This window comes from Populus alba, chromosome 4 (genome assembly GCF_005239225.2).
Source record: "Populus alba chromosome 4, ASM523922v2, whole genome shotgun sequence".
Classification (NCBI taxonomy): Eukaryota; Viridiplantae; Streptophyta; class Magnoliopsida; order Malpighiales; family Salicaceae; genus Populus; species Populus alba.
Window position 1 is genome coordinate 13,669,493 of NC_133287.1, and position 16,125 is coordinate 13,685,617.

Below are 16,125 nucleotides of genomic sequence, written 5' to 3' on the forward strand. Positions count from 1 at the left end.
AACACATCAATTATAAGAGGTGCAAAACCTTTCTAAAGCGAGAGAAAAAAAAAAAAAAAGGAGCCCCTGAAGCAGATATGCTATCTAGAAATTTGCAACACTGGATAAGTGTTGGAACTATCAAATTTTCATACCCTACTATCTTCACCTCCAGAAAAAACTAAACAACGCTCCACCTCTGCAGTTAAATTTTCCCGCATACAAAGCTCACGAGACCTCGGATTCCTCCTCTGAAGCCAAGCTGATCGAATTATCAATCGGGCTATACATATTGGCAAGGCCAACTGATTGCTGAAGAGAAAGATTAAATAGTCTAGGAAATAAATTATGAAGAGGAGCTGGAGTACCTAGCCAAGAATCAATCCAAGACCAAATGTTATTGTCATCACCTACCTTGAACCCAATGCTTGACTTAAGTGGAATGGCTATGCTTTCTCTTGTGGAGAAAGTCAAAACAATGCCACGCCAGGTTGGAGAAAGAGAAACAGCAAACACAGGAAGCCCATTGTCGTGGCGTGCACGGCGTCGATTGGCAGATCTGTCTCCTAAGTGTGTTGACAAAGGGTTTTGGATTTAATCATAAAATTATGATTTTAAGGTTCAAGAGTCGCCGCGTAGTATTATGGTCGCTAGAAAACCTAATGGTATGCGAGAGTCCGAGTAAGGGATTGGTTGTGCAAGGGAAAGACGCATCACCCCAGCGCACCATATCTACGGTAAGTTGCATTGTTATTTGATTGTTATTCTAATTCGCATTTCTGTCTATTGGTCTTGTCTAGAGTTCAATGTAGATCTCCTTTCATGAGGGAGTCTCTACCTTATCGGGTTAAATCTTGACCATTCCAAAGGCCAAACTTATTTATTTCGTGGATATAGCTAAGTCATAGCATTCCGAATGACAAAATAATTATATGGGATATTTTATATTTTAATCAAACCCTAATAGATAATCATAAACCGGTTATGATATTCTTTTTGTATTTTTTAAATCATGATAAAAATGGTTTTTATCTCTCTTCAGAAAATACGCATGAAAAACTTTGAGGTTTTGACCGTATGCACAAACACCACCATAAATTTGACTAAAACCAACGGAATTACCGATGGCCTTTTTCTGTCGGTAATTTGCGGTGATATTTACCGACGAATGTAAATCAGTCGGTAAAACCATTGGTATATACCAACGAAATAATTTTTTCGGTAATACCATCGATATATGTTGTCGGAATTTCAGTGAAGAGAGAAAAAGAAAATAAAATAAGATGTTGTCAGCGATAATCCATCAAGAAACAACCAACGCGTGTAACACCTTGACAAAAAAGCCGCCGCGGGGAATCCAATGAGATGGAGAAATGAGGTTCTTAACCGGCAAATTCGGCCACTTTAGCACTATAAGCGCCAAAATTGCTTACACCCCCTGATCCCCTTGAATTTAAGGATTATTTCAAAGAGACCCTACATTTTGCATCCTCAGGAATTAATTAAGTTCCATAGGTATTATCTATTTATTTTTCACTTGGTCTTGATAAATTTCAGTCTGACAATGCATTCCTCGAATTCTAGTGAAAAGGTTAATGCATGGATAGAAGTATCCTTCAAAATATTACTGGAAAAAGAAATTGCGCGGAGCAAGTTATTATTTAATATCGAATTCGATTAATAACCAATCAATACACGTAAACAATAAAAAAATAAAAAATACAAATAAATGTTATTATGACAGCAAGAACAGCATCCTCGACGAAGATGTGAGAATTCGAAGACAAAGATCCACTGATGTCCGTAAACTGGAAGGACGCAAACATGGAATAGAATTTATCAGACGTGGAAACCTAACTTGCTGCAACAAAGTATGACTCCAGCGTTTGGAAGGTCTTGATCATACGAAAAGGGCTCCTGCATTGTTAATAAAATTATTAGTTTGTTAAGCATGAAAAATGAACACAATAAAATTAGTATTTATGGAAGATGATATACAAGAATACCTTATTATATATTTCGTGCCATTGTTTATTCAATTCTCGACTTCTTACGGCTACGAGCTGATCCCTCCTCCACTCGAGATTTTGATACTCTGTTATTGCAATCATTTGTGCTATGAGAAATGTTGAGAGATTTTTTTGATAATAATAAGAGGAGATGAAAAGAGTCCTCACATGTTATCGTTGAGTTTAGTACTTTCGTCCTTCTTCAGAAATTGCTCAAACCACTTCACAGAATTTTTGGCATATCGTTTCAAGTTGTTTTCGTAGTCAATGTAGAAGAGACCAAACCTTGAACCATAGCCGGATCCCCATTCAAAATCATCCAAGAATGACCAAGCAAAAAACCCCTTGACATCGACACCATGGTCACTGCAAAAGTCAAGCTTTTAGAGCAGAACAGACTGAGAAAGAAATTCCTTTTAAAATAAAAACTAGTACAGTTTGAAAAAGGAAGCGAGAACATGAATTTGGAAAGCACAAACTCACTTGATAGATTTCAGAACATTGTGGAAAATGTCTTTATAATATTGCTCTCTTATGGGATCATTCAGGGCTTCCTCTAGTGACGAGGAACTCACGTCATCAACTCCTAATTAAAAAAAAACCGACAAATCAGTAAATCAGAGCTTCTTGACAGCTATAACCATAAACACATGAGGGCTGTTAGCTCTGTTCTTACCATTTTCAGTGATATATATTGTTGGATTTTCATACGCGTCCTTTACGTAATTCAAAAGATGACGAATACCTTCGGGATAAATATAAAGCCAACTTGAACCCGCCTGCGAATTTGATTTATATATCTCAATACCAAGGGGAAAAGAGAAAGATTCTACACATCAATTACTAATTTGTTGAAACAAGAATGAAGAATCACATTCACCTGTGGGCCTATTGGTATTCCATTTCTCTCCCCTGTAAAATAACATCAACACAAGTGAGAAAGCGTAGAATTTTAGACCTTGTATTCTTCTTATTCTGAGAGTTTTTTTTTTATCATTTAATTAACAAGTAAATAAATTCACCTGGCCAGTTAACACGAGCATCTTCCATGAACCCAATATTTTTATAGTTAACATCCTCAACGTTCTGAGCATAATATGTAGTGTAGTAATTGATCCCGATAAAGTCATAAGATCCTCTCAGCATCTTGGATTCCTCCTCACTGAATCTAGGCAATCTTCCTCCGACGTAGTCGTGCATATTCTGTGGATACTCACCTTTAGTTAGAGGATCCACGTACCTGCCAAAAACATACAAGGATACACTAGATTAACCGGTGATCCTGGTTTCTTCTCCATAGAATTTAAGAATCCAAATTAATGTTTCAAATTATTATATATCCAAATCAGCTGGCAAAATGCTTACCATCCAAGCATAAAATCAAGGCTTCGTTCAGTTGCCATCCGATCACTTTCACTAGTTGAGTAAGGTTCAAACCAATGAGAAACGAGGGTTATCCCAATTTTTCCTCCTTGACGCGTCTGACGAGATTTTGTCAATGATAAAATTAGCACAGTCACACTGAAAACTTTGGTGAAACATGTTATGAAACGAACCACAAATTAATTATAGCTTTAGCTTTTGCAAACCTGATACTTTTCCTTGTATACTTTCACAGCCGTTGCATGAGCAAGCAATAGATGATGGGTTACAATGTAAACCTCGGTGGCACCAGAGATTTTGGGCTGGCCTGGATAATTCTCCAAAGTTGAAATTCTGCCGGGTGCCATGCTGCCCGTGTCATAACCATTGACGCTAAACATAAAAAGGCTCATTTAAAGTGATCCAGTGCTTCACTCGGTCTCCAAATCTTTGAAAGCAAAGCTCCACAAAGTCTCGGAAATCGTTTCTATACGAGTTTTGAAATGATTAGATTCAAGCATGGAGGATTCAAATTAAAGTGGGATGTTTATATAATATGAATATAAAAACGATTACTTACAAAATATCAGGGCTCAAGAAACCACCATATTTGTCCTCAATTGCTTGTGGAGTGTCCCAATGAAAGAGAGTTACATAAGGCTGTATACCTGTACATTTCAGAGCAAAAATAATATGAGAAAACTAAAGTGTGAAACGTTTTGTATGAAAGTTTGGAAAATGCTTTTCAAATCTTCGAAATTCAAGCAAAGTAAGATTGCCCCTGCATTTACCATGGCCACTTCAAGATGCTTATTTAGTCGGTAACATTATTATGAAACACAGTGATCGAGGAAAAGGAAAGGGTTATAACCATTTTTTATGAGCTCATCGATGAGATTGCTGTAAAACTGGATCCCTTCTTCGTTTATTCCAGCACTTAGTCTGCCATCTGATGAATTCAATTCGATGATTGAAAAGTCAAAGTAAGGAAAAATGTGGGACTTCGAATGTCAAGTCGCGTCCCATCCTGGTGAATTAAAAAGGAACGAGAAGTAGGGTAAAAACAAAAGAACACACTTACGTGGTAATACCCTAGACCAAGAAATAGAGAATCTGAAAGCATCCATTCCCATTCCCCTCATTCTTTGCACATCTTCCTGTAACATTTTGTGTGTAAAATATATCAGCAAGTGTAATGGTGATCAGATCGACAAGAGGCAACCAAAAGAAAAATAAGATGAACATCGTACCTTGTAGCGATTATAGAAATCAACTGCCACCTTCGCATTGCTATGGTCGCTTATCCTCTCTGCAATTTTTCAGAATCTGTTCTTAAATTCCTTTGAATATATATTATTTGATAAAAATCATATTTACATCTTTAATTTGCACGCACTTTCGCCCCCTAACCCCAAAAGTCACCTTCTTTCTTTCCCTTTCCTCTCTCCTTTCGGATTTAATAGACAAAATACACTATGGTTTTAGGCAGGCCATCAACATGCTGGCAGGTGACTCCTTGAGAGATTTATATTCGTTGTTTTAGTTAGGAAAGCATTGTAACGAACCCCTGCATTGAATAAAGAGATACCTGGATGCTCCTCGATGAAGGTGTCCCATATATTCGGCCCTTTACCTCTCCTGTTTGTTTCACCTTCAAACTGCATATAATTTAAACGTTATCAGAGAGCAATCAATTGAGGCGTTTCTCTCTTCGACCAGAGTACTTGAAGCAATGTTTGTACCTGGTAAGCTGATGAAGAAGATCCAAAAAGGAAACCATCTGGGAAAGAATTACGACTCAACTTGGCAATACTTCCCATGATATACACTAAGTCTTTGTTGAACAGCCTTGCAGAAGAGCAATAAAAGCTTGAGCAGAGCTAAAGAGTGTTGGGCGATCAGAATAAAGAATGTATAGTGAGATAGCAGTGAAAAAATAAATAAATGAACGTATGAAGTATGGATTTTGTAAGAACATCGACATGCCAGAGCCTATTTATAGGCATCATTTTGAAAGGTTATTCTCAACAACCAAGAAGGATAATTGTGGTCAATTATTACTGTTTGTTTCGATTGACCGATCAATGAAAATTCAATTTGGAACTTCTAATTGGATAAGGATATATATTTGTCATTTGAGGAATTCATTGTGTTGAAACAAGCACCAAACTTAAGATTCCGTGCTCTAATTGCACCGTGAAGCCTAGCAATTGTGCTGGAAGCATGCAGGGAAAATTCAGCAACCGGATCGTCAACATAAGAATTTTCAACGACTTTAATTTTCTTGTCTGATGGCAATGAAGCCAAGCGAAAGTTGACGGGTTTCCAGCCCAAGAAGAGTTTTTAAATGGCATGTGGACCTTTCGCATTCAGACATGAAGTATATTCTGAGCTAGAGATTTTGCATGAAACAATTTTAAATTCTTTACGCTGAATTAGCCAAGTCAAGCACAATACATGATCTTTAACCAAAAGCCCAGGAGAGTAACCAATTACGATCAATCTCTAAGATGACATTTCTTCAATCCCAAACTGACAACCCATCTCCAAATCGTGCAAGCAATGCTTTGAAACGATCAACTAGTCATCAACCTGGAATTCATTTGCTTTGAAGCCATCAACTAGTCATCAGCCTGGAATTCAATTTTACAACTGTCTGGAATTTATTTTCCAAGAAAGTTTATCCTCGCGGAAACTTCAACTTGATTAGGAGAAACAAACTGCGTTTCGCTTCTATCGGAATTATTCAAGCATCCTCTTCAAGCCTCCAACGAATTCCTTAACAATTAGCGGTATTAGATTACCATTTTTATCATACTATCTATCCCCCATTATCTAGGCACGGTTAAACACAGAATACAAATCACACCACAGCATAGTGCCTCAAGTTCACGTAATTATTGTCATTGTACTTCATTATTGTCCATATACTCGAGGATTATAGATAAGAGCCGTATGGAATATGTAAGTGTATCTTTAATTTATTTCTTTATAGCAATCGAGCATAATTAAATTAAAAGAGCAACATTAAGAAGATAGTGACCGAAGGAATAAAAACTTACAATATAAGTAAAGAAACAAAAATCAAACTAGTTAGTCTAGTTCAAGATACATTCATGGCGTCTAATCTGATCAGAACCTGTGCAACTAAAGTTTCTAATTGAGAATTTCAACCAAAAGGCCAAACATTGAAAGGAAAGATAAAAAATCACATCCCAATTGTAGACCTTGGACTCGAAGATAAGTCGATTGCGAACTAACTAGATAGATCAATAAAAGCCTTTGCATAGAAGAATAATATCCCCACACTGAAAATTACCTCTTACCGAGCTGTGCCATTCTTGAAGATTTTGTTCAAGGTCCCTAGATAGACAACTTAAACACCCGAACCAATGCATGAATCTACCCTAAAAAATCCACATAATAGTACAGTGATGGAATAGATGATTACTGGTCCCAATCTCCTCGCAATAACAAGGAAAAAGAGCATCCTCATAATTAACAATCCTCTCAGCTAAAAAACCCCTACTGATGAGACTACAATTGAGTTGGAGACAAATGAACATCAATTTTAAGAGGTGCGAAACCTTTCTAAAGCGAGAGAAAAGAAAAGAAAAAAAAAAGGAGCCCCTGAAGCAGATATGCTATCTAGAAATTTGCAACACTGGATAAGTGTTGGAAGTATCAAATTTTCATACCCTACTATCTTCACCTCCAGAAAAAACTAAACAACGCTCCACCTCTGCAGTTAAATTTTCCCGCATACAAAGCTCACGAGACCTCAGATTCCTCCTCTGAAGCCAAGCTGATCGAATTATCAATCGGGCTATACATATTGGCAAGGCCAACTGATTGCTGAAGAGAAAGATTAAATAGTCTAGGAAATAAATTATGAAGAGGAGCTGGAGTACCTAGCCAAGAATCAATCCAAGACCAAATGTTATTGTCATCACCTACCTTGAACCCAATGCTTGACTTAAGTGGAATGGCTATGCTTTCTCTTGTGGAGAAAGTCAAAACAATGCCACGCCAGGTTGGAGAAAGAGAAACAGCAAACACAGGAAGCCCATTGTCGTGGCGTGCACGGCGTCGATTGGCAGATCTGTCTCCTAACTGTGTTGACAAAGGGTTTTGGATTTAATCATAAAATTATGATTATAAGGTTCAAGAGTCGCCGCGTAGTATTATGGTCGCTAGAAAACCTAATGGTATGCGAGAGTCCGAGTAAGGGATTGGTTGTGCACGGGAAAAACGCGTCACCCCAGGGCACCATATCTAGGGTAAGTTGCGTTGTTATTTGATGGTTATTCTAATTCGCATTTCTGTCTATTGGTCTTGTCTAAAGTTCAATGTAGATCTCCTTTCATGAGGGAGTCTCTACCTTATCGGGTTAAATCCTGACCATTCCAAAGGCCAAACTTATTTATTTCGTGGATATAGCTAAGTCATAGCATTCCGAATGACAAAATAATTATATGGGATATTTTATATTTTAATCAAACCCTAATAGATAATCATAAACCGGTTATGATATTCTTTTTGTATTTTTTAAATCATGATAAAAATAATTTTTATCTCTCTTCAGAAAACACGCATGAAAAACTTTTAGGTTTTGACCGTATGCACAAACACCACCATAAATTTGACTAAAACCAACGGAATTACCGATGGCCTTTTTCTGTCGGTAATTTGCGGTGATATTTACCGACGAATGTAAATCAGTCGGTAAAACCATTGGTATATACCAACGAAATAATTTTTTTACTTTTTATGTAAAAGAAACGCTAACAATGTCTAAAAAATAGAATAATAATATTAACTATTAAAAGAAAATCTAAAAGACCTAGAAGTTTCATTATAGCTCTACCGTGAATTTCTATATTGCTATAGTAAAATTATTAATTTACCATTGGAGTGGGAAAAACTTAAGTCTGAAGCTGGGGTTTGTTGGACTTTTTTATAAGCTCATTAGTCATTAAAAAATTATTTAAGGTTATATTTGTCTTTTCCATTTTTTATACAATAAAATTTTTTAATGTAGTAAAAATATCTTTTTACCTTTAGATTAAATAAAATTTATAAATGTTGACTAAGAGCTTTCTTGACTTTTCACAAGCTTCTCGAACGTAAAAATATTTTTTTGCTCTTAAGATCAAAACTTTGTTGAGCTGCTAGGCAGGGGTGTTTATGATATTTTCATGATCTATTTACAATGAAAGCACGTTTTTAACCTTAGAAAAAACAAAAAATAAGCTTTACTTTGGGGGTATTTTGATAATTTGATACAAGTATTTTGTGTAATTAACAAGTTTATGGGGTTGTTTTGATATTTTCATACTTTCCCATCAGCTACTGATACAAAAGTGAGAGCGAAGAATCGTTCAAAATCATGAATGTTACTTAATTTGTTTGATATGTGATCCATGATACCATAATCAACTACCAAAGATCATGCAAATTTACAAGTTTTAATGCAATTATAAAAACAATTAGAATACGTTGGTTATTTTTAGGGCCTGCTTCAACTAAGAATTCAACAAGATGATTGAGAAGGGAAACCGACTGCTTTTATTCTTGACTAGTAACTTCATCATGCAATTTTCCTTAACCATGTTTGTCTTGTAAGTAGTTTGCAAAGTTAGTTATCAACGCAACATGATTAACAGAAAAGCTCTCGGTGGAATGATTAGCAAGGTATGACTTATAATTATTGACTTGTCTTTAATGTACCCTTTGATTCTTAGCAAACTGAGGCTTAATTTATAGATGAAGAAGCCAAAAATGATTTGCTAGATGTCCAAGATTGTGACAACAGTGACACTTTAAATCAAACCATTTCCCTTTGTAGGACTTGGAATCAGAGAATGGTCTGGAGTGACCTCAATCAGAAGGTCTAAGATTAGTATCCCACAACATCATTTTTGGCTTGATAAGCATGAGCATCAAAGACTCTAGGATTAACATCACATGTCATTACTTTCTTGCATCTCTTCACATTAAATGGTAATGTAGACTGATTGCAAAAATGATAGTTCTGGATTCATTAAGATGTGACTTTGCAGGTCTTTAAAATCTAGGTTAAGACTTACCAACAACTGAAAAATTTGATCCTCATTAGTTTTTTTTTTTTCGTAATACAACCACATCAACAATGTGTGGGTGATATATCTGTAGTTTATTTCACAAGCTTTTCAGGCTATCCAATAGCTGAACAAACGGTCTTTCATCCTAATATAGACTTGTGATCTCGTGATGGATTTGAAATATCCTACTAGAATTGTTTTGACTGCCATACATGTTATGAATGACATTCCAAAGATCCAATGAAGACTTCGAATAGCTAAAAATCTCAACAAGATTCTATTTATTTGAGTTGAGGATTCATGACATTACCAATTGGTTTTTAAACAGCGATACTTCATATTCTAGATCATCCATATCTGGATGACTATTAGAACTATTTATAAAATCTAGTTTAGATCTTCTCCTAAGGGTAATAGTAACAACTCTTGATAAAAAAAGATAGTTGAATTCATTTGATAATACTGAACTCAATCTTTGTAAGGTGTTGGTATCATCAAAACCATTTATTAAAAGAGGGACTTTTAAGCCTATATATATAGTATTCTTTGAGTGGTTTTCCATGACAAGAACAAAACAAACCGTCAAGAAATAAATCACATTGCAGACCTGGGACATAAAAACTAAAGTTCTAATACCGTGACAAATATTTAGGAGTAATAATATTGTCTTGTATTCAAACTTCAGAATTGTACAAACTATATATGGAGTACATGAAGCAAAGAAAATCATATCTCGCCCACAATCTCTTCTACAATCTTTTCCATAACTATATGCTAATAATAATGATACAATCATATCTAAACTAGGTAACAAATAACCTATTCTAGACAATTACATAATTATACATATATTTTTAGAATATTTTGGGTATATATTCTTCAATATATACCCACAACTCATGACTAAATTTAGATAGTTTCTAATAATTTATGGGAGAAGATTTTTGTTGCTCTCGTTGTCTATGTTTGTTTTGGTTTTTCTTATATAAAGCACGTGAGAAGCATGTTCCTTTAAAGCCAAGCTTTAATTTCAAGTGCTACCAGCAAGTGTCATGTGGATTACACACACCAATAATGTTTCAAGTACCTATTTCAGTATTTTGTTTTTTGATGTTATTTAGCTCTTTAAAGGTCAATTTTGATCCTAGTTTTTTTTTTTTTTATATATAATTATTTTCTTTTGTATGCTTTATTTTTATTGCTATAAACTTTGTAATAATGGACAATAATAAAAAAAAACATAAATGAGCATATAAGGATTAAATTCATGCCCGATGCGTGGATACCCTTTGGGATTTATAATTGTTATGGAGTTTCATGCGTATAGAGTGATAAGGAGAATTCAATCCCCCTTGTTGGAATTGAAAACTAAAGGATCTCCTGAATTTCCTAATATCCTCCTTTTAAAAATAAAATGTTTTTTTTTTCTAATAAATTAAGAATTTTCTTTTTATAAAAATGCTTTAAACTGTTTTTTTATATAAAAAAATAAAAATTAGTTTTCAAGGAATTAGATTTGCAAGTCAAGGGTACTTTAGAGCAATACCCTCTTACTTACCTTTCACATCATATAGTAAACCGACCTACCAACAGAGCTACCCTAGAGGTGACTACATTATTTCAAAAAAAAAAAAGAACTAGCAAATCTATTTTTTGTTTTTTTCTTTATCTTTTATTTTATTCTATTACTTGGATTTAGAAATACATTTTTATTTTATTTTTATGTAATTTTAAAAATTGTTTATTTGTGATTTTTATCAGATTTTTTTTTTTTTTTATTATTGAACGATTTGGACTGAGTCAACATGACCCCAAAAGATCCATCGAGAATTAGTAATGATTCACGAGCCTAATTTGAAGCATAATGAAGAAAATTAGCTTTAAAACCCATTTTAATATTCATCATCTTCTCGGGTTCAATGCTCTTGTTTCAAGAAGTAAGAATTGAGCTTTCAAACTAGATTTTGATTTCAAATTATTTCTTTAGAAAACCCATGTTGAGTTTAGAAAAACAAGACTTGATAGGTGCATTAGCATAACATCCAAGTAACTTATTTATGATATTTTAGGATAATGTATCTTCCTTTTAATATAACTAATTTTTTATTTAAAATTTTTTAAAGACTAGTTAAAATTTTTAGTTATAATAAACTAATTGATGACTCTTTATTTATTTATCTATTTTCTAATTTTTTCATGATTTCAGTTGTGACAATTATTATATTGTTGAAAATATTATAGATTGAGTTATGTTTTTGAGAAACAAGAATTTCTTATATCTAATTTAAATTAGCAGGTTTATCAGGAAATTTCAGTTTTTGTACGCAGGCTATATATGGTGAGGAATGTTTGTTGAATAAAAGAGGAGCTAGCGATCATGGAGTAGGGCAAAAAAGTTGAAATTGAGATGACGAGTAGTGAATAGCAGAAGTCCGACGACAAAACCCACTCTCATTGCATCTCTTCAAATATATTTAGGAGCCCAGCATGTTCTCCCCACAGCACCACCCACCTTCTCCACACTAGTGGTTCTCCTTCTTCTTCACCGATCCAAACATCAACAATGACGAAAGCAAACACATACCAAGAATTGGACAAGGTACTGTAGATCCATGCATGTAATTCCCAGTTTTTTTTTTTTAAATTTTTTGGGAACCAGTAGGATCGATCCATGCGGGCTGGCAGCTTCAAATGAATTTCTCCATATTTTATGAACACACGCTTTCTCCACGTCTCTGTGATGTTTATCTTCAACATGTCATCAGACTGAGGGTTGCAGAGCTTCTGATCCATTCCGGGACCTTCTTGCTGTACCAGAGGAGGCCTTATTAATGGCATTCATTAACGTCCTATCATGTTTGTAATGGCCGCGATACATCATATGGTACATTGTGTATCAAATGCATCTTCCTTGGCAATGGTGACATGCAAAGCTAGCGCTTTCCAGCCGTTTAATTCATAGCCATGGACCGAAGCTCTGGGCAAACATACATGGTTTATTTGAGACCTAAGAGCAAATATTATGTCGACATACTTAGAGCTCATTGTTTTCTTTTTCCCCTCTTACAAGCAACAAAGTTTATGCCAAGAAACGACTAAACACCTCGTAGGGCTATCAAAGACCGATACAAAAGGAAAACACAAATAACCTGACAGGAAAATAAAACCTGGAGATCAGCGTGCTGCAAGTTGAGGCACCAAAACTCCATCTCCTGAAATAAAGCTATCACAAATAATTTAGTAAAGTTGTCATTTTCATAATAACAACCGTTGGTCCTAAGTCCCCATCTTATAGAGACATGAAAACAAAAACCTGTTCAATTGAATCTTGAAAAGCCATAACTCATTGTTCTCTTTTTTTAGATCAATGATGGATTTATGCATGTATTCGCATATCCATCATGAATTGAAGCTTGAGCAAAAGTGGTATGACAAAAAGAGGGAAAGTCAACATTACTGTTTAATGATGTCAAGTCATAATAGCCATGAATTAATGTAATTTCAAAACCACGAAAACATTATAAAAAATTTAAAAAATATATAAAGAAGTTAATTTCAACCCAATAATTAAAGTTTTTAAATAAGATCTCAAGATATAATTTATATTATTTTTTAACACATTCTCTTAAGTGAAAGTCCTTTGAGTTTGAAATTTGTATAGACCTATATTACATTTTACTTAATTTTTATCAAATAATTAGAAATGATGAGATTCAAACTCGTGACCGTTTGATTATCAAGGCTTTGATATTATGTCAAAGAATCATCTTAAGTTGTTAGATAAAGTCTAAAAATATGATTTATATTATTTTCTAACAATAAACAAAAATATTGAATGTTGTCAAATCAAGTGCACAGACGCTTTAAATGAAGAAGTAAAGAAGTATGTTTAGAAATAATTTAAGACAAATAGTATGTTTATTTTTATGTTTTAATTGAAAAAGTTTAGTTTTTTAATATTTTTTTTAAATTAATATTTTTAGTGTTTTTTAAATTGTTTTTATATGTTAATGTTAAACAAAAATTTTAAAAAATAAAAAAAAATATTATTTTGATGAATTTTTTTAATATTAATTTTATAAAATAACCAATAACAAAAATACAGATTATTATCTCTTCGAAAATTCATTAGTGTATTATTAGTATTTCATGCTAAAGGGAAACATTAATTGCCACACACTGATATGAGAAAACACACATATGCGTGTGAGGCGAAATTAATGATTAATAAAGGAAATAAAGTCATTATCATAATTATTAATGAACTGGATGCCATCATTTTGGTTCTCATACTATACATGCAGTGAAAGTAACAAAAAACTCATTCGATTCTCGGAGAAGAAAAATACGGAGGCACTGGAATTTGACAGACAAGGCTCCTTCCAGGAATTCGCTCGGAATGTGGGGTGGGACACCAGGGACAAAATCCTGAAGAAACATGTAGCAGCCAACTGTGAACTTGTGCCCATAGATTTGAATCTCCAACTCATTTTTTCTGAAAATTGATTTGAAAGACGCGACAATTTTCGCTGTTCAATCGATATTTGGGGGTACATGTGAATTATGTCTCCATCACAATAGATGGAGGGAAGGTATTCACCATTTAGTTTAAGTTTATATATATTCGTATTCGTTTTTTTTTTTTTTTTACTTCAAATATGATGGGATACTTTCATTTTGGTTGGTACTGGTGTTTACTTTTTGACCAACAATGCAAAGGGACAAAGGGTCTGAATTAACTGAAGGTAGGTAGAACATGAAGAGGCACACAGGTGCTGTTTTTATGCCGGGCTCATCTTGGGAATGTATGCACTATTTGTAGATCAAAATAAAGCTTCAGAGACTAGTGAACTATAGATACCACAGGTACGCGAGACAGATGCTTGGATTTATTACAAGGAAAAAACATACTTTCAGGTGAGAAGTACACACTAAAATTGCGATGCATCAGTATTTTCTCAATCTCTCCCAATTGAGGTAATTGCATAATAATATACGAGTAACTATCGGGCTTGAGCAAAAGAGATTTCCCAAGTTATCAATTCATTTTTTAAGTCCAGACAAATAAGACCCATTATGGAGAGAGAGAGAGGTGAGAGAATATGGGTATCAAACAGCATCATGGCAATAAAGGGGTCGACATTTTTTTTGGAGGAGGAAATTCAATGTGGATTTTGTGTAACAGAAGATATTCATTCTACTGTGTGTGCAAATGTGATTGTCAGGCTTGTTTTGTGGCTGAAAGAAAAAGAAGGCAAACACTGCATTAAAAGAAAAGGATGAGAGGACCAGCTATCCGTAGGCAGCCTTTGCTCCTCTCTAATGGTCCTGCTATGATAAAACCACTGATTTTTTTTTTTAAATGAAAAAACCACTTAATATTAGAGATTATATAATCATGAGCTCCAATGGGCTAATGATAGATTGATAATTTTCAAGACTATATATACAGGTCACAAAAAATGTCTCTTTACAGTTTAGTTGTGTGTTAGCAGAGACAGAGAAGGAAGAGTAGTGGCAAGAAAGACGCAATATCCATGCATTGCTTAGTTTTTTCCTTTTCCAAACGTTGAGGAGGAGGAAGAGTTTCATGCAAGTCATGGCTTGATTATTGCTGTTATTACTATTAATTTCATTTTGTCCAAGACCCACTAAAAGTATGATAGCTTTAACTGTTGCTTTTAGCTGGGAAAAATGTAAGGCTTATAGTTCAGCTGACGACTTTATGGATATCTTCTGGGGCTATATATACAGGACCATCTAATATGTATACATGCACTATCATTTTCACTAACAACCTCATTACAATGGTGGGATCACTGGCCCCATCATCTCCAATGGAGCACCAAGCCAATTCTCTGCAAATCATATACATATTTTATCAATAATCCTCATTGTTTTCATAGAGTAAAGGGCTTGAAGGTGACAACTGAAAGTAAAATTTGGCTTTTCCATTGAAGAAGTCGCTAAGTAGATTTGTAGTGGATTAAAGGGTTGCAAGTGTCTAGCTAGGTAGTAGTTCAAACGAACAAGAAGGCGGCCTTGAAGCAAGAGAGTGATGGACCACATACATTTCAGGAGGATGAGGTAAGGGTGATCATGGAGTCTTAAAGTGATCATGAAGAGTATCTCATGGTCATGCGATTTGAGTATTGAACGCAAATTCAATCAAATGCAAACAATATAGAACCCAACCTTGATCCGTGGGTTGCATTGAAGGCCATATATGCAAATAATTTTAGTTTACAAACAATGAAAAATTAAGTCGTATCCAAGATTCAAATTCAAGGAGAATTTTTTATGAATATAACAGTCTAAATGTAACATGTATCTAAAAACTCCAAATGGAGATGTTGTTAAAGGGACATTTCAACAAACACTTGATCATCATGAAAGTGATCGTAACATTGACATTTTTTGCTAATGATCGTACCGCTACTTTTCTTTTTGAGAAAGGTACGATTAATACTTCTAATCTTTTATCGCTTAATTGTTGAAGTGAAGCAGAAGCCAAATCAAGTCCAATGATCCATCACAAAAGATAGGTTCACGCATTTCACTTTTGCTAGTGGCATAAAATGCATTAAAGTTTTTATATAAAAAATAAATTTAATTTGAAGTAAAGAAAACCTTTAATTTTTTTAAAAATTTCTCTTTAAATGCAAAAACAGGCTCTTAATCTCCCTTTCATT

At 34.3% G+C, this 16,125-nt stretch overlaps 1 pseudogene; it reads right to left on the reverse strand.

Annotated features, from left to right (window-relative positions):
• Window positions 1–1,607: 1,607 nt before the first annotated feature.
• Window positions 1,608–5,304, reverse strand: LOC118060746 (beta-glucosidase 12-like; annotated as a pseudogene).
• Window positions 5,305–16,125: the final 10,821 nt, after the last annotated feature.